Genomic DNA, 24,209 nt, shown 5'->3' with positions numbered 1-24,209 from the left:
TGCAGAATAAGAAAGGTTACTTTTCCTTCAGGTAAGGCCAATTCACAAACATAGGTGCCTAGGAGCCCCCCCACTCCAACTATTGGACTCTTGTTTCAGTAGATCTGAGTTCAGAGTAAGCTCTGGCCTCACTACCCTACTGAAGTAGGCTTGAATAAAGTCTTCCTTGACTGTTTAACTTTGTCCAGTATAATTTTTGTTCTGATATCACCTTGACATTAAACTTCCAAACTGAATTTGAGGAGTGGTCTGTTTCCTAAACTTTTCTGACAAAGAAACTACTTGGTCTCTAATCTCTTTCCCACCACTCTCCTTAATATCCATGAGATTCTTTCTTGTTTAACTGAATCGTTGGCATGCTTCACCAAAACGCAGGTTTACCCCACCCATGCGTCAAAACTGATGAGATGCAATCTGCGTAAGTTCAGTGGTGGCACTTATTTAAACGGGGACTGAGCTGTACAAAAGACAGTGGCTTTTTTCAGACCTTGAGTGAGCTTTTCAATCATGACTTCCCTTCTAGAATATGATTGATCAGAATCCTTGGTGTCATATGAAAATATGAGTTTGAATATTTTGTACCGATAAAGGTCCTCCGCGGGGCTTTTAATCTTTGCAACTGACAAGAGGGAAAAGACAAACCAACAGTTGGCTGGCTGAGATAGGTCAGCCACACTTCCTGCTGTCAGCCAGTGCTTTTTCTTTTTTAGTGCTTATTTTACTTATTAGACTATTAAGCCCACGAGGGAAAAGACCACATCTAATCTTTTTACCATGTTAAACAATATCCAATACAGTGCTAATTGTACACAAACAAAACAAAATTATAGTGGCAACATGTAAAAACCAAAATTAGAAGTAGCCAGACAAAAAAAAAAACTATGTATTTGGTATACCATGGATTTGGTGAGAATTCATGGGAGTTCAGTTCCCCAAAAACACCTGGAAGGTTTGCAGCTTTACATGCTAGAGACCAAATTCCTCAAAATTTATAGGTTCTAACTTTGTCCCAATAGTGATCACTTATAGTTCTTTCATATAAAGAACATGTTATAATTCTCTAAAGATTCAAGTAAAATAAAAGATCAGGAGAATTAATTCTATCTCCACAGCTTATATGATTCCTGAATAGAGAACACTGATTTCTACTTGTTCTACTTTGTTGACTCTGTTAGAACATCCTAGCTGTTTTAGAGTATATTCTATCCCATGGAGTTCCTTGTTCTCAAATTCTGCTATTGATATGTTCAATTAGCACAATATTAATACCCTAACATTTATTGAGGGAGATTATATTTAGCCACTATTGTAAGCACTTCACAAACGTCAACTAATTCCATCTGTGCAACAATCCTGTAAGGTCCAAGTGCTGTGTTTAACACCATTTTACAGATGAGAGAACTGTGCTTAGTCATATCAAACACCATTTCAAAAGTACCCAACTTTCAAACGGCAGAGCCACAGTTCACAATCCAAGTCCAAGCTTCTTTTGCTCTAAAATTTATTCCTTTAACCCTTTACTGTGTCACAATTTAGTAGATATAATTTTTTATAATCTTGTGGTAAAATGGTTAGTTAACACATATAACCACAGACAAAATCAAAGTTTGATAAAACACAGACTAATTGAGCATAATACAGGTATAGCCATTTTTATTGTTCATACTTCTAAATGATAGTTCCCTAGACTTCTAAAAATATCCTCCCTAGATTACCATCCCCCCAAATTCAATACTATAACTCTTGCTGGAAAGTATTTGTATCTTATTCAACACTCTGATTATTTGTTATAAAAGCCAGGCTCTTAACTCATTATTTATCCTCCTTTATCTAACTTCTGTTTAGGAAACATTTAACAAGCAACTACACTCAAATTCTTTGACATGGCTGAGAATTCTATTAACCATTCAGAGCTTTCAAACAGAAAGTAAATAATAGTGCATGACAATTTACCTATCAGTTTTCTTAGATTCATTTAGTACCGGAAAAGCATTTAAATTAACCTGGTGATCTTTATTTTCTCTGCACTGTTATACATTCAAAGATGTCTTTTACTTCCAGATTCTTAGACACACTCACTTAGAATTTGTGATTTTGGTACACCAGAAAGTTGTATTATACCCAATATGTTTATGGGTTACATAGGAAATATTTGGGTATCATAAATTAAACATTTGTTTGAGAACTTTATTAAAATCGGCTCCACGTCTAGGACTATTTCACTAGTGTCACCTGTTTTTCCGCCCCGAGAGTTGCTCCTTCAATCATCCTGTATGCTCCTGACACAGCAGTCGGCCCACAGTGCCCCCTCCTTAACTACTACAATGTAACTCAGCCCTGGCTGTACACTAAAATCATCTGGGGAATGTTTATGATATTCTGATGTCTGGGCTCCACCCCCAGATGTTGGTGAGCCAAGGCATTTAACAACTTCCCAGATAAATCTAATACATTAGCAGCATTGAGAATCTCTGGACTTCAACCAGAGCAGAGCTTTTATTTGATTTATTTATGGTGTTTACCTAGACACTTCTGAAAAAAAAAAACTTGTATTGCTTAAAGAAATGTGTTTGAAACCATTGCAGAGTTGAATATGCCTTCCACGTGACACTGCGGAAGTTGATTGAATACACTTTGAAAACTATGGTACGGAATTCTGTGTCTCTCCCTCCGTTAAGGATCTCTTTGAGAACAGAGTTCATGTCTTCATCTCTCTAGATCTCCCTTTTGTCATTTGTAAAATAGGAATTTAAAAAACAGATTGTTGTGATGATTAAAAGAAACAATCCCATAAAAAGTACCACAAACAAGGTGACTGATAAGTATGTATTTCAGTACATATATATTTGAAGGTAGAGAATGAGTATTTATGCTTGACGTAAATAAACAATATGAGTCACTCCCCCAAATAATGTATGCTTATCATAAACAGTATTTTTATTTATTTTATTTCTTTATTCAGGATACTAAACTAGAGAAGCTCCTTCTGTGCATATCGTCCCTTGGAAAAAAGTATAGAGCTTCGACATAGCCAATGTGCTGGTCAGTCCTGCTGCCTCCCACCCCAGTAGAGTAGATGGACGCCCTTCTTGTAACACCTTGCTTCAGGCAACCCACCTGCAAGAAATGCCCTCTTCACCCTGCTCTGGTCCAACACCATCAGGGACACCTACTTAGGCAGATGCTTAAATCCCTGCACCTACCTCCCAGCAAGCCACCCCTCCTTGTGGACATTCTCTGGGTCCGCTTGAGCTCTCAAACCTCCCCTAGACTGTTCATCATTCTACTGGGGCTCTGACTCCCTGAGCCAGACCATTCCTTCGTGGCTGCACTCTGACCGGTTGGGTTTCAGAACCACACATGAGCCCACTCTCTCTAGAGGATGCCTTCCTAACCCTCCTCAGGCTCCAAAACCTCACAGGGGGCCACCTTTCTGAGAGGACACTCCTGTGGAGATGCCATCACCTCTCAGGAACACACTCCTCTCCCCAGTCAGACTCCCTCACTCTTCCCTTCGAGCATGGGCTCTCTATTTTGCTTAGCACCCCTAGTGGCCTTTGGCCTACAATGTTTAGGCAAGGAAAGGGAGAAGAAAGAGGTTCAATTTCTTTTTAAATACCATCTACTGGTATGTTTCCATCGCAAAGTGACTTATTATATTTATATATTTACTTATTCTTGGAAAATTATGTTTACTGGAAAAGATCTGTTTTAAACAAACTTAAAAAGAGCCAAGATCAAGGGCTTTTCTTTTGCAGTCTGGGGCAGGGAATATAAAATGTGAAACTGGAACATCTTGTAAAAAATAATAGCAAAAACAACAACTAATAAATGTGGAGAATGATACTGCTGGAGACATCACCCCTTTGAGAACCATCAGTATAATAATTGATTTCTTTTTACTTCAGTCATGTTGTATACTCAAGGGAGTGTTGATCTGAATCATATAACTTCCTGAAATTTAAGAAGCTGATAATATAACTACTTATTTCAAAACTTGAAATCAAACATTTTGGTTCAGGGCAGCACCCAAATACTAAAATCAGACTCCAAGAGAATGAAGAAATTTTATCCTCAAAGTCCATCTTTATGGAAACATTTTCAAGAGAATAGTATGTCCAGAATTGAGATAAAATTCTAGATAATTTTAATTGATTTACAAAGAGCTTTCCACGATACTATGCCTGATAGAGAAAAGCACAGACTAGATACTCCACTGATGAGCACGTAACACGGCATCGACATGACCATCCAACTCTGACACTGAAAACTTGGAACTTGACGACGTAATTCACGTCTCATGTTTCTTGACTCTGGTCACTTGGTGCCCTGAGCACACACCAAAGGAAACTTCTTTAAAGCATTAAGCCCACATACCGGCTCTGCCCAATCTCCTTCTTCCCCACCATCACTAACGGGCATTGCTCTATTCTGCCTTCTGTCCACAGGGGTTACCTCATGGCTTCCTATCTGAATTTTCCTCACTCCAATTATCATGCAAAGCTATTCAGCGCTGCCCTAGCTTCCACCTGCAAACTTATTTGCCCGAGTTGAAGATGGTGCTCAGCAAACAAGGGCCTGAGGCTATCAGGAAGCATCTCTTAAAATTCAGTGGTGGTTGTAAATGAAAATTTTCCCCCGTTACACATGTACCGTTAATGACTGGATATAGTGTCACATGCCTACGCTGCTAGCTACTCAGGAGACAGAAACTGTAAGATTGCTGAGATCGAGGGTTTTGGCCTGCAGTGTGCTCATACTAAATTTAGCAACATTATGCCGTGGAGCCATTGAGAGACTTTTTATCCAGCTGGGGGGAAAAAAAAACACTCAAGAAGATACTCCAGCTCAACCATGGCAACTGTAATGCACTATTTTTTTTTTAATTCACTTATTCAAAAATGATAACTTCATTTTCAATTTACAGGTTAAATTATTTTTTCATTACATTGCTTATTTTAGGAATGTACATGCTACTAATAATGCTATAATAGGCTATAATAATGTTATATTTTGACTGCATATATTTGTTAATTTATATGGTAATTGATTTTTATAGCATATTTAAACTTTCTGTATTTGATTTATACTGTATTTTATATTTATATTTGTGCATTGTAGGTTATATAATCGTATACATTTATATTTTATATTTGCTTTATATATTATATACAGGTCTTTAAATTATATTATGCATTTATTTTAGCTGATTTTAATTGTACATACTGGGTACTTTTTAATCAAATACTAGTCTTAATATTGATATTTTGGTATTATGGAAATACCATATCCTTGTCATTCTGTGTCATATTGAGATTCACCAGAGGGATAAATATCCCAGAATGGAAACAGAGCAAAACTTATGTGCTGGTTAAAACAAAATGTTTGGGAATGGCCATTTTAAAAAAATGAATGCTTCTATCTGATGTTTGTTTCGGATGTCTTCAGATGGCTCTTTAAGTTTATATGTAGACAACTCCAAGATTTATGCAAGAACCTAATAATTTCCACAAACTACAAATATTATTCACTGCTGAGCTTTATCCACCTTTTTTCAACTAAGGTAGTGTTCATTTACTAAGAGAACAGTGAAAAGATTGTAGTTCAAATTGCACTTGCATATGTTGTCAACAGAAATTATTTAGAGAAATCTTTAAGGAAAAGAGCTGTGTTTAGATAATGGTAGAGATACCGAGGGGTAACATTCAAGTCTGTCAGAATAATCTAATTCATTTATCAGAACCAAGAAAGCAAAAAGGTTTCTAAAAAAGAAAGGGTTGACTTAGATATGAGAAAGATAATGCGGTAAAACAAGGGCGTTCATAAATTGACTGAGCTTAGGTTTGTGGACATTTCTATTTTACTTTAACAATGAACCCCAGAGTACCCTTATATCACAACAGCATTATTTATTAATGCTGTGTTGTTGATATTAGTCACTAACACCCTCACTTTACAAAGTATAGTACAAAATAAACAGTAACATATTATTACTGAAAAACAAATATTTTAAATATAAAAGATTGAGAGGGTGATATTTGCCATTTATCACTTCACATTACAGTGTATATTTCCAACATTTAAATTAAGCTGACAAACATAATAGTTCAGGAAATAATTGCCTGATTAACTGGATGATTAATAATATATAAAACACCAATAATAAGCAATGATATTAATGCCTGACCTTCACTGAGTGCTTTGTATGTGTCAGCACACTAGGCACTTTCCATAAATCATTTCACTGAATCATCACAATGCCAAGGGGCCATTATTATCACCATCTTATAAAGAAGGACACAGAGTAATTTAAAAGTTTAAAAATTATTCATTGTCTTAATAGCTTACCATAACTATGAATGGCTGACTCAAAATGATTATGGCCACATTTTTCAATAATGCTTCATTGAAAAAAATAGCCCAGAACTCAAGAGGCATTCATGAGGTTGTGGACCCAAAATATATTTTAAGATGTGATTTGTAAACAAAATAAGAAAGAAAAAAGGAATACAAAAATTTACTCACTCTGGTAAGATGTGATGCCTCTATTGATCAAGGACTCAAAGTTGCCCTTAACTCTCCTCTGCTTTTTATTGCTATTCTCAGCATCATTCTCCTGATACAGGCTTTGTACACAAGGTTGAGCGTCAAGCACCCGGAGATGACTGCTTAAATCCTTACCACTCCATGACTGGGGTTGCGATCGTCAGTGTAAGGTCATTGAGGGTCTTTGTGGGGATTCTCTACATTATAGATTTTCTTTAATGGGGGATTTCAGTTTTTTCAGGGAATTTACTCCAATTCCCTGCCTGTGTAGCAGCCACACTGACAGTTCTCTGATTTCTGGACAGAAGAGTATGAGGATTTATCTTTCTCTATTCAGACTTGTGACCAGTGACCCGGTTTTTAGCCCCTTGCCTCATCACCTGGGGTAACATGTCAGCGAGAGTTTCATGGAAGGGAATGTTTCTATATGTGGATTTTATTTGACCATGGTGAGCCACATGCAAGTCCTCACACAACAAGGGAAAGAGAATACTTTCATACAGAGGAAAAGAAAGTTGGAAGGGCCTTATTAAACAGAATCCTTGGCTTTTTATTGGCTGAGTCCCTGCCAGGAAAGAAGAGGAGTGAGCCCTTCCTGTGGGGCTTTGCTAGCTTTGCAGAGTGTGAGAGCTCCCCCTTCTGGTCTCCCAGCTCTATTTAATTGCGTTTCCTGTTTATTAATCTTTTAGTTTGTTAATGGGTTGTACTGTAAAAATTTTAAAAAGGAATTTCCAAGTTGGCTATGCTGTTACTACCTAACATGAACTACCTGAGACAGTAACTCCCATTAGCTGAAGCAACCCAACAAGCAGAGATCAATGCTCTTACCAGAGCATCACAGTTATCAGAAAGACAAATTGTTACTATTTATACTGACAGTTGGAATGTCTTTGGGGTTGCCTGTAATTTTAAGATGTTATGGAAACCAAAGGTCTTCCTTATGTCCACTGGGATGCCAATCAAAAATGGACAACAAGTAAATGAACTTCTTACAGCTATTCTCTTACTTTCTGAAATCGCTATCATCAAAACTGAGGCTCACGCCAAAGAATAAACCTAAGCATCAGGCAAACGCCCTTGTTGACTTTCATGCAGAGGCAGCAACATCAGAATCTATAAAATTTGTGGTGCGAATGGATGAAGTCCATTCTGCTCCTTTCCAAAAAATGACCTGTGGTTTCCAGGCTTTTGCCATCCTGATGCCCTTGCAACATGGCAACTGTTTGCTCTTGAACTGGAAAAGTCATGATGGACACACAATGGCTGTAAAATCAAAGAACAGCTGGGGCTATGGGAAACCCCATGACGGCTGCTTGGTTCTTCCCAGCTCCCTGGCAAACCCCATCTTTCTGTTTCTGCATTCCTTCATCTACCATGGCTCAGTTAAGACGACTCAAATTATGAATAAATATTGGTGGGAAGACTTCTATAAAATTGCAAAAACGGTTTACCACCAGTGAGTGACCAAAGTCATAATATTAGTATTTTCCTTGTACTTAATCCTTTGCATGTAATATTATTGTTCATATACTTTGTTTTATCACACCATGTTACTTTTTGTTTCTATTTGATCAATCTATTTAATGTTCCTCTTTTCAATTTCTTGTACTTTTGTATACAGATTTCTATTACCTTGTTGTGCCAATCAAAATAAAAACGAAGAAGGCTACAGAAAAGGAAAGAGTTTATTTAGGGTCCTAAGAATTGCCATTTGGGAGACACAGATTTGGGGAAGAGAAATAGTCAGGGGCTTATAAAGGCAAAAGCCATGAGGCTGTACTCTGACACAATAAGGAAATATTGGTCCTTAAGGAGTGGCCGTCATGGGTTGTTTTAGGGTGGGGGTCCAATAAGCGTCTTGAGTTTCTGGCAGGTGTTTTGGATATCTTCATTAAGAAGATAAATGGTCAAAAGGTCAGATTCCACCCAGGCTGAGACGTACATAAGTCTTACTCCCTCAGTGGCCTCCTGGATCATTTTTAGTGAGCTCTTAGCAATATCGATTTCGAATTGATTTTCCTTTCACATTAGCCATACATATATTCTTTTGCAATATTCTTTTAGTGGCTACTCCCAAATATTACAGCAAGGACCTTTGATTTATTACAGTCTAATCTGAAATACGTCTTTTAAACTTCTCTAAAAATTCTAGAACCTTTGAATGTTTTCCTTAACTTGTTTGCTTAAGCCTATACGTTGAACCATGAAGTCTACAGGTAACCTGGGGCATGGCCATCCCCTCAGGGTTGAAAATCCAGTCAAAGGGCAATTTTGACATCCACCTTCATGAGGCCACTCTGTCAGTGTAATCTGCTGAGCTTGTGTGATCTGCATGAAACCATTAGTGTATAGTGTAAAATATGGGTCACTGAAATGAGTAAATTACTTAAGTTAACCTCAAGGTTACTCTGCACAGAGAGCTGAAAATTTACTACTGAATCTGTTCTCCATTCCAAATTAAGTGCAGTCATGGTTTTCAATGTATATAATTATGGTTCTGCAAGGAAATCAAACGATAATATAAAGACATTCTAGTAATAAAATGTCAAACACAGAGGAGTCAAAAAGTTGGATACAAACATACCTTTTCCAATTATAAAGTTTCATTTGAAAAGTTAAAGTCCGAATTCTAAAATTCCTTACAAATTCAAGTTCAATGTCATTAAAATTCAAGATCAAATTCACTTGCTTTTGAGTGTAAACAAATCTATAAATCCTTTCAGTTGTTTGCTCTGCCTGGTCTCAAGCCAGAAGAACTCTTATTACATAACTGGAGTTGAAGATACTTGAGAGGCTGCAGCCTGGGCTGTCTTTCATGGGAAGGGATGAGATTCCTTCTGGTCTTGAGTAGGACAACTAGTTTAACTCCAAGTTTCTGAGGTACCTCACTTTCAGAGAGCACAGAGGGTTTACAGGACACACAAGATTATCACAGCGTTGAAACCACTATCACCAAATTTAGAAAACAATTAATACACGTTCCTGAAAGCAATTACTCCAGGAAGATTATGTTCCTGGAAACCAGTTCTTAGCATCGCCTAAAGTAATAGCAGTAACTCAATGGTATCTGAGGGAAGGGAGTTTGACCTGAGTTTCAGCTTCAACAGGGTTTTCAGAGTCTGTGTAACTTCCAGAACCCACTTACTAAGATATTAAATTCAGTTGGGAGAGATGTTTCCAAGTGGCTTATTTACCCTATTTGCAGGGAAAATTAACTTGGGTTTTGTGCCTCTGGTAACGGAGGTCTTGCTTTCTGCAGCGGTAGAAATGCGCATCATTGCCATCTCTCATCACTAGGCTTCACCCAAGGTATCTTTCTTCTCAATTCATCATATTCAAAACTTTTGCTCTCTAGCTAGTGACAAAGTTGTTTTCCTTCCTCTATTGATAATGCTTCTTGCCCTGCTCATCTTACTAGAAAAGATTCCTCTTTCATCCCCACATGTTTCAGTAGGACAGTCACTTTTGCCAGATTCCTGAAACAGAATAGCATTTGATGCTTCTGAAGCCAGTGCCCCAAGAGCATAGGAGGACCAACACCTGCTGTGTACTACTAAAGATATTGTCTTTCTTCAGATTTCAACTACCCCAGACTTTGCATTTCTGCCATATATTTTTCTGTGCTATTGAGATATGTCTTTAGCCAGCATTCTAACCCTCTACATTTATCTGCTTCTTAAAATGTTACTTTATCAAACACTGTTTTCAGGATAAGTGCTCTTTCTATTTTTCCCCTTTGCTGGATTACCCACATGTTTACTTTTTAATACATCTCTAGATTTTGTCTTATTGATTGTCTAAGAGAGATAGGAAGCCACTGAGCTCAGGGAGAGGCAAAAAGCATCCAGTGTCCAAGTATCTGCACCTCACTGAGTGATTCTAGGAGACAGACCGTTTCATGTACAAGCCTTGTTCACTGTTTTACATTAGGGTTTGCAATCATTTAATTATGTCAATAAGTTACATACTTTCTTCACTATAAGGAGCCCCATTCTCCTTTTTTCATTTGCTTATTAATAAAATCTACTGTTTTTTAAGAGTAAAGCTATAGATTGGATTTCTGAAACACTCAGAGCTTTTTATAACTTAACAAATCCAAAACAAGTTTTATATCTTGTGGTGGCAAGTGACATGTGAGACTGTGGACAAAATATGGGAATTAGACCCTAAAGACAAACAGAATAGGGAAAGGACTTCAGACAGCCAATCTACAGCAGATGCCTGCTGACATCTGACGCTAATCAATTCCTTGCAGACTTGACTAAGTCATATAGTAAAATGGAAAAGAATTTTTATTGGAGACTCTTTTTGTCTCAAAGCAAGCTTCTACTCAGTCCAAAAGATGATCTTTCCTTTATACTGGAATGCTCACCACAGCCCTTTCTGCTTGGGAAAAGCTGTGCCCCAGTCAAGCTATATCTTCTTATGCCCTGAGGCCTGGGCAGAGCGAAACAGCCTGCTTGTTCATGAGGCTGGTGCCTTTGCTGGGAGGTACCCAGATATAAATCCCGGAGGGGACAAAACTGCCATGTACTGCAGTCTCACCAGGATCGAAATTCCACACGTCCGTCCTACCTTTAGAAATCTATCACCAAAGCCTAAAGTCTCCTGCCCCAGCCATGTCAGAAGCTTCAGTTTGCATATATTTTCACAAACTTCCATTTTTACTCCTTGTCTGTATCGCAAGAGTTCAGCTTATACACCAGATGTTGGAGTTCAAAGTGATCAATACTTATCAGTTCTCTTCCACACCTGAGTTCTGAATGAACTGATACCTCAAATAAATGAATGGAGAAACAGAAGCTAAAAATATCATCTTTCTTTTATCAATAAAATTTAGTTTAAAAGACACAGCTTATAACTGCAGGTAAAAGACTTAATAATCACAACTGCCACAGTTAAACATTTATCTGCCAGTCACAGGAGGTGATGGGAAACACAGCCCTCTCTTTCAAGAGCAGACTCCTTTTACATCACAGTAGAAAGCAGCAGAACACACCTACAGAGCTCTGCTTCGCTCATTAAAAAAGAAGTGTTTAGGAAAGAGGGAGATAGATCTAGTTTCTTATCATAATTTACCATCCGCCAGAAGCTTCAGTGGACCCAGGGTGAAAATCTAATAAGACGTAAGGTTTGATTTAAATCCACCCACACACGTGGTAAAGCCTTACACTCTACAACATAGGCCATAGCAAGCGCCAAGGTCAAAAGGCTTAAATAGAACAATGTTTCCAACGCTTAAAGCCACGTGTTCTGACCACCGGAAACCTCATCTCTGCATGTTACTGCTCCTCTGCAAAACTCCACTGCCTGCTATCTTCCCAAGCACCAAATATTGATATTTGAGGAGGACAATACATAACACTCCTCTTTCCTATTCCACACTTTCGTGCGCTTAAGAAATTAAACAAATAAAACAGGAGATAAAGGCAGATGGAAAGTTGACCATCACCTTTATTGCTGATGAAGCTGATTTTGAAGATTAAGTTGAGGAGGGAACAAACAACGGACTTACTAATATTGAAATTCAGAATAAGGTCAGTGCATCCACTCAGGCTGAGCCTTCTGGGTTGGGTGGACAGATCCCTGCAAGAACCCATGTGGCCAAGAAGAGGGGACACATGCTCTCTTGGCAGGTCAACTACCCACAGAAGTCGGGAGGAACCAAGTTGACAGTATATCATTTATTCTGCCCAAATTTATCAATCAAATCGTCCTTACTTGTCTAGAGAAAGTGAATGAAAGGGAAAGGGAAAGACCAGAACAGTTTTGAGAAACGTCTCTTCGTAAAAGTCAGAATTAGCCAAGTTATATTCACTAGCCATGAGAGTCTATTTTGTTCAAAATTTTGAATTCATTGGCATGAATTGGTTCCTATTATTGCCTTATATAATTTCTGGAAACAAAAGCAGTTTATTTAGTGATGAAGTGCAACACAACGGTTAAGCAAAAGGGCCCTAGAAATACACTGCCCTAAATTAATTCCTGACTCATCTTGTGACTTTGGTCAGACCTGTGACTTTAGGCAATTGTAAATTGAGAATAATAACTCTCTACTCTGTTAGGTTTCTTGAGTCAATCAGTGCATGTGAAATACAAGCTGTTTTTGTTATCTGTGCATTTTCTCTCAGCTTATTTATTTCTATTGTTTTTGCTCAATTTGACAAAAGTTACGCGATCAGCTTTTCCAAAAAATTTCCTACTTTAAAAATTTTATTCTTTTTTGCCTTTTACTTCTATTTTATATGATTTTTCTGTGTATGTTTCTTAAATCTGTTTATTAAATGATTATGTCAATAATTTTCAATCTTTCAAAAATTTTTCTTTTAAATACCTGCATTTAAGGTTATAAATTGTCCTTTAAACTACTATTTAGATTCATCCTGAAAGTTTTACTACCTCGTATTTTCATTGCTGTTCAGTATTAAGTATGTCCTAATTTTACTTTTTTTTTTGACTCCTGAATTTCTTATAAATATGATTTTAAATTTCTAAATATATGGAATATTTTACTTTTTGGTCTCTCACTCTAACTCATTTCCAGTTTTGCTGTTAAGCTCAGAGACAGAGGCACCATTTGCATTGTATTCTAGGTATTGTATTCTGTAAAATCAAATATCCATTTCTAAAGGAATGTTATTTTTGGTTGTAGGTCTTTTCATCTGTTAATAGAGTTATCACCTATCAAGCGGTCTGTGAAGAAATCTGTAAACATGAACAGTCTGTATTCTAACAGCCTCACATGTGAGTGCATCCAAACCATGCTGCTCATACTGCATATTTTTTACCCAGAATAACTAGATCTGCAGACAAAGCCATATGCTTTCAAAAATTTAAAACAGCCTGTGAGCATATTTCAAAAACAGGTATTAAACTGAATTTCCTAACATTTGTTTTAAAGTGAAAACAAAATAAAATATCTGTTATCCACAAATAGCAATAGGGCTTAAAATAAGGCTATTTCAGATTGCTATTAGTGTATTTCCATTTATTTTCTCAAACCTTCATACTCAAGTACTTTATAAAAACAGATCTTTAAAAAGTATTGAGTATAAAGAAATTTTAAAATATTTATATTATTAATATGTGCATTCAATGATGATATGAAAAAGTGAACTTAACTTTTAGAAAATATAACAAGACAAATACAAAAATGGAAAATTTATAATTTTCATATTGATTATACTAGCCTTATAGAAGTTGACGAGATGTCTAAAATCTTTAAAATTTTATTTTCCTTTTTATAAAATGCGATTAAACTCAGCTTCATCAAGGTAGGTGTAGAAACAAAAGTACATAGATTAAAAGTCACTAATGATGAATGCTTCTAAAATGTAAATCTAATGGGTTTTAATAATTTATGTTTTTAATTCACGTTTCTTCCCTAAGAGAATATAATATGATTTCACAAAATCATAGTGGAAAGTATATATTTCTCCAGAAATCTTTATACCATTTCAAGCTTTTTTTTTTTTTTAAGGAATTCCCTTAGTTTGTATATTCATGAGAAAACCTGACTAAGGGACAAGCACTCGTCTCACAATATGCTATTGACATGCTAATTTAGCAGAGAAACAAAATAAAACACAATAAATACTAAAATGCATATAAAAATTCAATTTCCCTTGGAACTCAATCTGCAAAACATATTCTTATAGTCTGTCACTTTTTTTGGTTCTACTTCGTTATTAAAGTGATATATGACACCTGGCAGAGCATTTCCTTCTGCAACTCTTGCTTTCCCTGGCACTCTATGGTATGTGTTGAATTTTGCAAACGTCCCTATTATCCATTGCCTCAGTGCCTCAGCTGAACTCTTTTCTATCGTATTTGCCCACTGTAGCTCCCAGCTCCATGTAGATCACTGTTGCTTAGCTTATAATCTATTTACTTCTTAACCACCAGAAAATCACCTGAAACACCATTTGTTCCCAAGCCCTCTTTGATACTATCAAAGGTGGTTATAATTCCTGGTAGTTTTTATCTTTTCTAAATTACTCTTATTGACATCTCTGTTTGGGGCAAGAAATAATTTATTACCCCATTCAATATTTCACCTTAAAACAGCCCATGTCTGTTATTTATTTTCATAATATAGTCTGGTACCATTTGTCTCGAGGTAAATAAGTATCTTCCCTGCAACATTCACCCAGTGCTCATATTATGGTGCTTGAAGGGCTATGGTTAAGGACCCAGGCACCTTCTGCTTATCAGAAAGCAGGGCTTCTCTGCAGAAAGCAGCAGAAACTCTGGAGATACACAATGGTCTTGAGGACTGACTTTACATTCCTATCATGTCTTCATTTCTACTTTGAAACTTCTAGTGCCTCTGAATCTACATTTGTAAAATGAAGATAGTATATGGTTGATCAGAGCAGCATTTAGTCAGTAAAACAGTAAGCACTCTAGATGTTCCAAGGAGGATGGGCTTTACTTTAGTAAATGATGTACTTAAAAAACTATGGAAGCTGCTAGTTCCCAAGAAAACGGCCAGCATTCAGAGAATCTGAATGTCACTACTGCCACTGAGGTCAGGAATTGCACAAAATTACTGCTGATTTAGTTACAGGCATCTAAAGTACCAAGTGAGGATGATTCTCAGGAAAATCCCTTACCCCCATGTGTCTTCCTCCTCCTGATGACAGAGAATGACGGCTTTTCCTTATCTTCTCTCTTCCAGTCCTCTGTTGGAGACCATTTGGGTTGTTTCCAGTTCTTTGGCAATTATGAATCAAGCTTCTATAAACATTCATGTATAGGTTTCTGTGTGAATGTAAGATTTCATTAAATACTCAGACGTAGATTGCTAGGTCATGAAGTAAGTGTATATTTAACTTTATAATAAAATTGAGAGCTCTTTTTCAGGTGACTGGATCATTTTGTATTTTCATTAACAGTGTATGAGAGTTCCAAGTGCTCCATATTCTCATCAGTATACTGGGGTAGCCAGTATATTTTTTTTAATTGTAGGCATTCTAACAGGTAGGTAGTGGTATCTTCAACATTTTTCTCCAGACAAATCCCCAAATATTTAATAGTATATTCTCTCTACAACTTTAAATTACAATGTCTTACAAAGATGGTTTATTTTTCAATATAATTTTTGTTATAATCCATACATTTAAGCAATTTATAAAATCAGATTAACCCCAATTTTCTCAATTGAAACAAGAAGATAGTATAAGAACCCTGTAAAGATTGCGTACCATGGAAATGACTTTACTGATCTTTTGGAAATAGTCAGAATTTACCCTTACAAGATTTTCTTGGAATCACATTCACTTTGAGGTTTAATATAAATGATACATTTTAGATCAACAAATGAACACCAAATGTCTTCTAGGTTTGCAATGACAGGTCACCATGGCTTAGGTTCAAAGCAGAGAAATTTAAATAGTCAAAGTTACAACAAATTCATTTTCTTTTTTTGCTGTTGTTGTTATCCAGACATGTAACATTCTGTAGAGATAATCTTACAGATGAGTGTAATTTAATGATAGTAAATAATTCTAAAGTCTGTCTCTTTCTTTGCTTTCTAAAACACCTTTTAAAAAGAATAATTCAAGAAGGACATTTTATAATGATTAAAGGAGTGATACAAGATGACGATATTACACTCGTTAATATATATGCACCCAATATAGGAGCACCTAAGTACATACAAGAATTACTAACAGAGATAAAGGGGGATATTGATGGGAATACAATCATAGTTGGAGATTTTAACACTGCATTAACATCACTAGACAGATCTTCCAGACAGAAAATAAACAAGGCAACAGAGAAATTAAATACTACAATAGAAAAACTAGATTTGGTGGATATTTTCAGAGCATTACACCCCCAAAAAATAGGATATACATTCTTTTCAAGTGCACATGGAACATTTTCCAGGATCGGTCATGTACTTGGGCACAAAAGAAACCTCAACAATTTTAAGAAGATAGAAATTATCTCAAGCATCTTTACTGACCACAATGCCATGAAACTGGAAATCAACAACAGAGAAACAAAGGAGAACAAAAGGAAAGCATGGAGATTAAACAATATGTTATTGAAAAAACAATGGATCAATGAGGAAATCAAAGCTGAAATTAAAAAATACCTTGAGACAAATGATAATGAAAGCACAACCACTCAAAACCTATGGGACACAGCAAAGGCAGTGCTAAGAGGGAAGTTAATAGCGATACAGGCCTTCCTCAAAAAAGAAGAACAATCTCAAATAAACAATTTAACCCACCACCTGAATGAATTAGAAAAAGAAGAACAAAAAGCCCCAAAAAGCAGCAGAAGGAAGGAAATAATAAAGATCAGAGAGGAATTAAATACAATAGAGATTAACAAGACCATAGAAAAAATCAACCAAACCAAAAGCTGGTTTTTTGAAAAAGTAAATAAAATCGACAAACCTCTAGCCAAACTCACAAAGAAGAAAAAAGAGAGAGCACAAATTAGCAAAATAAGAAAGGAAAATGGAGAAATTACAACAAACAAAATAGAAATACAGAATATCATACGAGAATATTATGAAAAACTATATGGAACCAAACTGGATAACCTAGAGGAGATGGACAAGTTTCTGGAAACACACTGTCCACCAAAACTGAATCAAGAAGAATCTGAACACTTGAACAATCCGATCACTAGAAAGGAAATAGAAATAGCAATTAAAAACCTCCCTACAAATAAAAGTCCAGGACCGGACGGCTTCACCGGGGAATTCTACCAAACATACAAAGAAGAACTCATACCAGTCCTTCTCAAACTCTTCCAGATGATTGAAAAGGAGGGAATACTCCCAAACTCATTCTATGAAGCCACCATCACCCTGATACCAAAACCAGGCAAAGACACTACAAAAAAAGAGAATTATAGGCCAATATCACTGATGAACATAGACGCCAAAATCCTCACCAAAATTTTAGCAAATAGAATCCAACAACACATAAAAAGGATTATACATCATGACCAAGTGGGGTTCATCCCAGGGACACAAGGCTGGTTCAACATATGCAAATCAATCAGTATAATACATCACATCAACAAGAGAAAGGACAAAAACCACATGATCATCTCAATCGATGCAGAAAAAGCATTTGATAAAATTCAACACCCATTTATGATAAAAACTCTCGCCAAAGTGGGTATAGAGGGAACATATCTCAACATAATAAAAGCTATATATGACAAACCTACAGCCAGCATAGTACTCAACGGTGAAAAACTCAAAAGCTTCCCACTAAAATCTGGGACAAGACAAGGATGCCCACTATCACCACTCCTATTCAACATAGTCCTGGAAGTCCTAGCCACAGCAGTCAGGCAAGAGAAAGAAATAAAAGGGATCCAAATTGGAAAAGAAGAGGTAAAAGTGTCATTATATGCTGATGACATGTTACTATATATAGAAAACCCTAAAAGGTCCACACAAAAGCCACTAGAGCTGATTGAAGAATTCAGCAAGGTAGCAGGTTACAAAATTAATGTTCAAAAATCAGTTGCATTTCTTTACACTAACGATAAATCAACAGAAGAAGAAAGTAAAGAAACAATCCCCTTTAAAATAGCACCCAAAGTAATAAAGTATCTGGGAATAAATCTAACCAAGGATGTGAAAGAATTATACACAGAAAACTATAAACCATTGATGAAGGAAATTAAAGAAGACTTTAAAAAATGGAAAGATATTCCATGCTCTTGGATTGGAAGAATCAATATTGTTAAAATAGTCACACTGCCCAAGGCAATCTACAGATTTAATGCAATCCCTATCCAATTACCCAGGACATATTTCACAGAACTAGAAAAAATCATAATAAAATTCATATGGAACCATCAAAGACCTAGAATTGCCAAAGCATTACTGAAGAGAAAGAAAGAGGCTGGAGGAATAACTCTCCCAGACTTCAGACAATACTATAGAGCTACAGTCATCAAGACAGCATGGTATTGGTACCAAAACAGACATATAGACCAATGGAACAGAATAGAGAGCCCAGAAATGAACCCACAAACTTTTGGTCAACTCATCTTTGACAAAGGAGGCAAGAATATACATTGGAATAAAGACAGTCTCTTCAGCAAATGGTGTTGGGAAAACTGGACAGCAGCATGTAGAACAATGAAGCTAGAACACTCCCTTACACCATATACAAAAATCAACTCAAAATGGATTAAAGACTTAAACATAAGACAAGATACAATAAACCTCCTAGAGGAAAACATAGGCAAAACATTATCTGACATACATTTCAAAAATTTTCTCCTAGAAGAAATAAAAGCAAGAATAAACAAATGGGACCTAATGAAACTTACAAGCTTCTGCACAGCAAAGGAAACCAGAAGTAAAACAAAAAGACAACCTACGGAATGGGAGAAAATTTTTGCAAGTGAAACCGACAAAGGCTTGATCTCCAGAATATATAAGCAGCTCATACGACTCAATAAGAAAAAAATAAACAACCCTATCCAAAAATGGGCAGAAGACCTAAACAAGCAATTCTCCAAGGAAGACATACAAATGATCAAAAGGCACATGAAAAAATGCTCAATATCACTAATTATCAGAGAAATGCAAATCAAAACTACAATGAGGTATCACCTCACACCAGTCAGAATGGCCGTCATTCAAAAATCCACAAATGACAAATGCTGGAGAGGCTGTGGAGAAAGGGGAACCCTCCTACACTGCTGGTGGGAATGCAGTTTGGTGCAGCCACTATGGAAAACAGTGTGGAGATTCCTCAAAAGACTAGGAATAGACTTACCATATGACCCAGGAATCCCACTCCTGGGCTTGTATCCAGAAGGAAATCTACTTCAGGATGACACCTGCACCCCAATGTTCATAGCAGCACTATTTACAATAGCCAAAACATGGAAACAGCCTAAATGTCCATCAACAGGTGACTGGATAAAGAAGAGGTGGTATATTTATACAATGGAATACTACTCAGCCATAAAAACCGACAACATAATGCCATTTGCAGCAACATGGATGCTCCTGGAGGATGTCATTCTAAGTGAAGTAAGCCAGAAAGAGAAAGAAAAATACCATATGAGATCGCTCATGTGTGGAATCTAAAAAACAAAAACAAAAACAAACAAACAAACAAAAACAAAGCATAAATACAGGACAGAAATAGACTCACAGACAGAGAATACAGACTTGTGGTTACCAGGGGGGTGGAGGGTGGGAAGGGATCGACTGGGATTTCAAAATTGTAGAATAGACTAGCACAGGGAAATATACACAAAATGTTATGATAACTCACAGAGAAAAAAATGTGACAATGAGTGTGTATATGTCCATGAATAACTGAAAAATTGTGCTGAACACTGGAATTTGACACAACATTGTAAAATGATTATAAATCAATAAAAAATGTTAAAAAAAATAAAAAAATAAAAAGAATAATTCAGAACAACAAAGACAAACTGAATTAAAATTAGCTGATAGATGCATTGAGAAAACCACAACACAAATTATAAACTGACTATAACTCAATAAAAAAAAAAGAAAAGAAAATCACAGAACCTAATAACTTTATCAGAATACTCACTAAGACTCATATTCTGCAAAAGAGTTGGATAGATTGGAAACTCAAATTGGCTGCAGACAGCTATTGATGCTAAATGCTGGTAAAGTCCTCATCTAGTAAAGTTTCACATGTGTAAGATGATAAAGTTGTGATCTGAAGAGAGATGAAGGGAAGAACAATCAATACTCATTCTTTCGTTGTGGATTTTGAGAGAAATCCAGAAGTAATTTAGCTCATAGCACTAAAATCCTCAACTGTTTTTTAGTCAATAAAAAGAGGGTCAAATTAAGAATTAATTTGACCAGAGAGCCAGTCGGGGTGCTTTCCTATGTCTATTATGAAGTAATATAAAATTCAGAGATATGTAGACACATTTCATATGTTAAGGATGCTTGTATTGAAGGAATTACTTCTGTTGAGACCCAGGGCTCTCTGAAGATAAGAAAAGGCATTTTAAATATTACTGGGCTAGTGATAGTGTCAAGATACTGAAAAAGGGAGGAAAAAAAAAAACACCTCTGCTTTACCTCACCTTTACAAACTCAGTTCTCTTTGGATGTCAACAGAAAAAAAAATTAGAAAAAATTGAGGCAATAAGACCTGAGACCTGCATTGGATTCTGATTATTAGGGAAACATTTGATGACAATGCAGCATAAGGGATGTCTCTGTGGGGTTTTTGACGACAAAATGATAGCTTTCTGGCCTAAAACTAAGTGATGCCTGAATCTTACTCTGCCAATCACCTTTAACCACTACTCTACCTTCCTTCCAGCCCCCTCCCTTAATGCAAGAATCTAAGGGAGCTATTTACAAGGAAGAGTTGCTGAATTGGAATCAAAGCCTTATATTCAAAAGCTACTCAAGTATTGAGAACTTCAATGCCTACTTCTAGGTTGGAGGTGTAGGTGACTCATGGATAAGGGTCAAGTAAGTCTTTCTGTGTATTCCTTTATTCAAATTTCAATATTGGACCCATCGGGCTTACTTGTGGGGAAAATGAGAAATATAAATGACTAATATACATAGAAATTTCTTGAAAAGCTACCTCCCTGGAAGACGGTAGGATAGAATTGTATTAAGAGGGCTGTAGTCATGGTCCATGTTGATGGCAGGTCTTGTCTAGCTCTGTTCACTGCATTGATGAAGAATGAGCAACAGTAGGCAATACTTGGGCACTGTCCTTTGAGCACAGTAATCTTACCCACTTAAATTTATAGTTCCATCAGCATTTGGTATTGTCCTCAATCAAATGGGAAATGTGTTTTCTCCTGAAAGTGACTTAAGAAGGAAAACATGGAAACTTCCTGGAGGTACAAGAGCAGTAAGGCTCTTTCCTCTTTGTGAACTGCATCAGGACCATTGTCATCGTTTCTGAGTTAAAGGTAATTTCTTCTTTACCTCCATATATTTTTTAATTAATTGGAAAGAAACCAGTTTTCTTCCCAAGAGAAATCAAATAACTAATTACTTTTTAAAAAAAAAAAAAAAGCTATTTACTACAACCCAATCTCTTAGTGTATTTGGTATTTTTCAATCTGATAAGTGAGCCTGGCCTGACCCGAACAGTTCTGGGACTTCTGAATCATTCTTAAGGGGAAAAAGACATTGGGGAGATAAGCCTTTCCTGTAACAGGAATTTTGTAGAAGACATAGACATTTCCTATTATATAATAACTCATCATAGTATAGGAATAGTAAAATAGTGTTGAGATTTCTATTATCATTGCATATGATTCAGGTTAATTTAGTCTCAAATCCCTCAAATATAATATATTATTAACATCCAAATATTCTTATCCATTAAAGAAGTTGTCGTGTGTATATATATACATACATATTATGTATACATAATATATGTATATATATATATACTAAATGCAATACTACTTAGCTCTAAGCCATAAAAAGAATAAAATAATGCTATTTGCAGCAACGTGGTTGGACCTGGAGATCATCATTCTAAGTGAAGTAAGCCAGAAAGAGAAAGAAAAATACAATATGACATCACTTTTATCTGAAATCTAAAAAAAAGAAAAAGACACAAGTGAAGTTGTTTACAAAACAGAAACAGACACAGCAAACAAACTTATGGTTACCAGGGGGAAAGAAGGGGGGAAGGGATAAATTGGGAGTTTGAGATTTACAGATACTATTATGTATAAAATAGATGAACAAGTTTCTACTGTGTAGCACAGGAAACTATATTCAATGTCTTGTAGTAACCTGTAATGGAAAAGAATATGAAAAGGAATATATGTATGTATATGTATGACTGAAACATTATGTTATACACCAGAAATTAACACAACATGGTAAACTCATTATACTTCGATAAAAACAAACAAAAAATATTCCCAACCATCTAAGAACTTTCACATTCCTTTCAAAAGGCTCAGATCTGAAAATACAGTTGTCCTAGCAGAGGAAGGTGCCAAGGACCCACATGTGTGGATGGCTATATTGTTAAAATCCCATTCATTCCACGAGTTCTTACATATGCAGTTGACACCAAATGTCATCCTGCCACTTGACTCATTGGTTCATCATAAGCCAAAACTTGAAATGCCCATAAAGTGGACTAAGTTATCAGAGAACTGAAATCAGAGCCTTGGAGACTGACTGTAAAGAGGAGAAGAAAATCACTTTCTGCTGAACAAAGTATTAAAGAAAGAGGAACAACACTGTAACTGTTAGTGAAAGGAATTAAGGTAATTGGAAGACTATCTAAGAATGGGTAGACAAAACTTGAAAACAGGCTAAACAAGTAGTGGCTGCCCTGTGATGTGAGAAGTTTCAGAAATTGGAAAGTAAAATATAGGCAGCAGTGACAAAGGGATGGGGTGAAGGAGGAGAGAGATGGTATGTTAGGTAAGATGAAACTGAGGGTTTTCTCATCTATATCCATGAATAGGCTATGCCAAATGTGAGAGAGGAGTGAGCTACTCATTTAGTGCAAAGGAGCCAAGGTTGTGTTTTGAGGGCATAGAAGTCCACGCGTGCCATGAAGTTCTAGGAAAATTAAAATTGTTGATGGCTCGAACTGGGAAGCAAGGATACCAGAGTTCCTGCATGCAAATTCTGCATATGAAAGTTTACCAGTGGTTAAGGATGAGATTAGTACATTTTTTAAAATGGAGGTCACTTATGAATTCCAGGAATCTATAGACCATTCTTAAAACTATAAGGACTGACATAGTATATAATATTAACATTTTTAACATGACTCTGGTTTAAGCAAGTAATCAATCAGTAGTAGAGAAAGAAGTTTAGATAAACTATCTTCATGTATGAGACCCTAAAGATTAGAAAAAATATTGATAGTGTAAAAAATAAGTTTGGTTTTATCATTAAAAATAGACTTAGTTACGTACTAATGGATAGCGATAGATTTTTCTTTGACCGCACTTACTCTGACAATTGCTTGAAGTAAACTAATTAATGACTTCAGGTATTGATATATGTATACATACCATTTAGAATAAAATCATGCCTTGCAGAGAGAATGATAAAATATATAACAAACCCAGGTTAATAGTTTTATGGGAAAAAGTTATGTTATAAATGGTGTAAAGATAGATCTTATAAATAAAATCTTGCAGATTAGATTCCCTCAACTGAGACCAAATTCTTGATAGTCATTTATATTTGAAACTTGAATGCTAATAAAGTGCCTAAAGTTCATAGTGTTAGAGAGAGCCGTATGTTACTATTAAGAGCAAGATTGATCTGCAATTACACTACTATATTGAATTCAGTATATGACTACAGATCTTTTTTTGTCTTCCACTTTTAATATGCTTTATGAAGAATAATGAAAATCAAATGTGTTAATAAAGGAGGTAAAATAATCTTGTCCCCTCAACACTATTCTTTTAAAATTGAGAAATGACTTGAGACACTCTTGACTAAATCTCTTATATCAAAAATCTTATCACCTTCTTGAAATTTAAAACATAGATTAAAAATTCTTCATGGGAATTAAAGATTAATAATTTCCCCCAAAACTTTACATGTCGTAATTCTGGCTACTCATAATACAAAAGCTACAATATATTTAATAGTTTATACGTTTGATCTTTCCCTAATGCATAGCTCAGTGCCTTCTCCTATTTCCTTC

At 36.0% G+C, this 24,209-nt stretch overlaps 1 long non-coding RNA gene across 3 annotated transcripts in view; it reads right to left on the bottom strand.

The window, feature by feature from the left end:
* The window catches only part of LOC105092262 (uncharacterized), a 333,225-nt gene that overhangs the window by 242,259 nt on the left and 66,757 nt on the right, over positions 1 to 24,209 (bottom strand). The window contains exon 3 of one of the 3 annotated variants that reach the window (XR_010381308.1): positions 15,162 to 15,309. The exons of the other annotated variants lie outside the window; for them this stretch is intronic. This is a non-coding gene — a long non-coding RNA (uncharacterized LOC105092262). The remainder of the gene's footprint in view (positions 1 to 15,161; positions 15,310 to 24,209) is intronic. 3 annotated transcript variants of the gene reach the window in all.

Source organism: Camelus dromedarius, chromosome 6 (genome assembly GCF_036321535.1).
Source record: "Camelus dromedarius isolate mCamDro1 chromosome 6, mCamDro1.pat, whole genome shotgun sequence".
NCBI classification, from domain to species: domain Eukaryota; kingdom Metazoa; phylum Chordata; class Mammalia; order Artiodactyla; family Camelidae; genus Camelus; species Camelus dromedarius.
The sequence above is the reverse complement of the archived record's forward strand: the minus strand, read 5'-3'. Positions and strand labels throughout refer to the sequence as shown.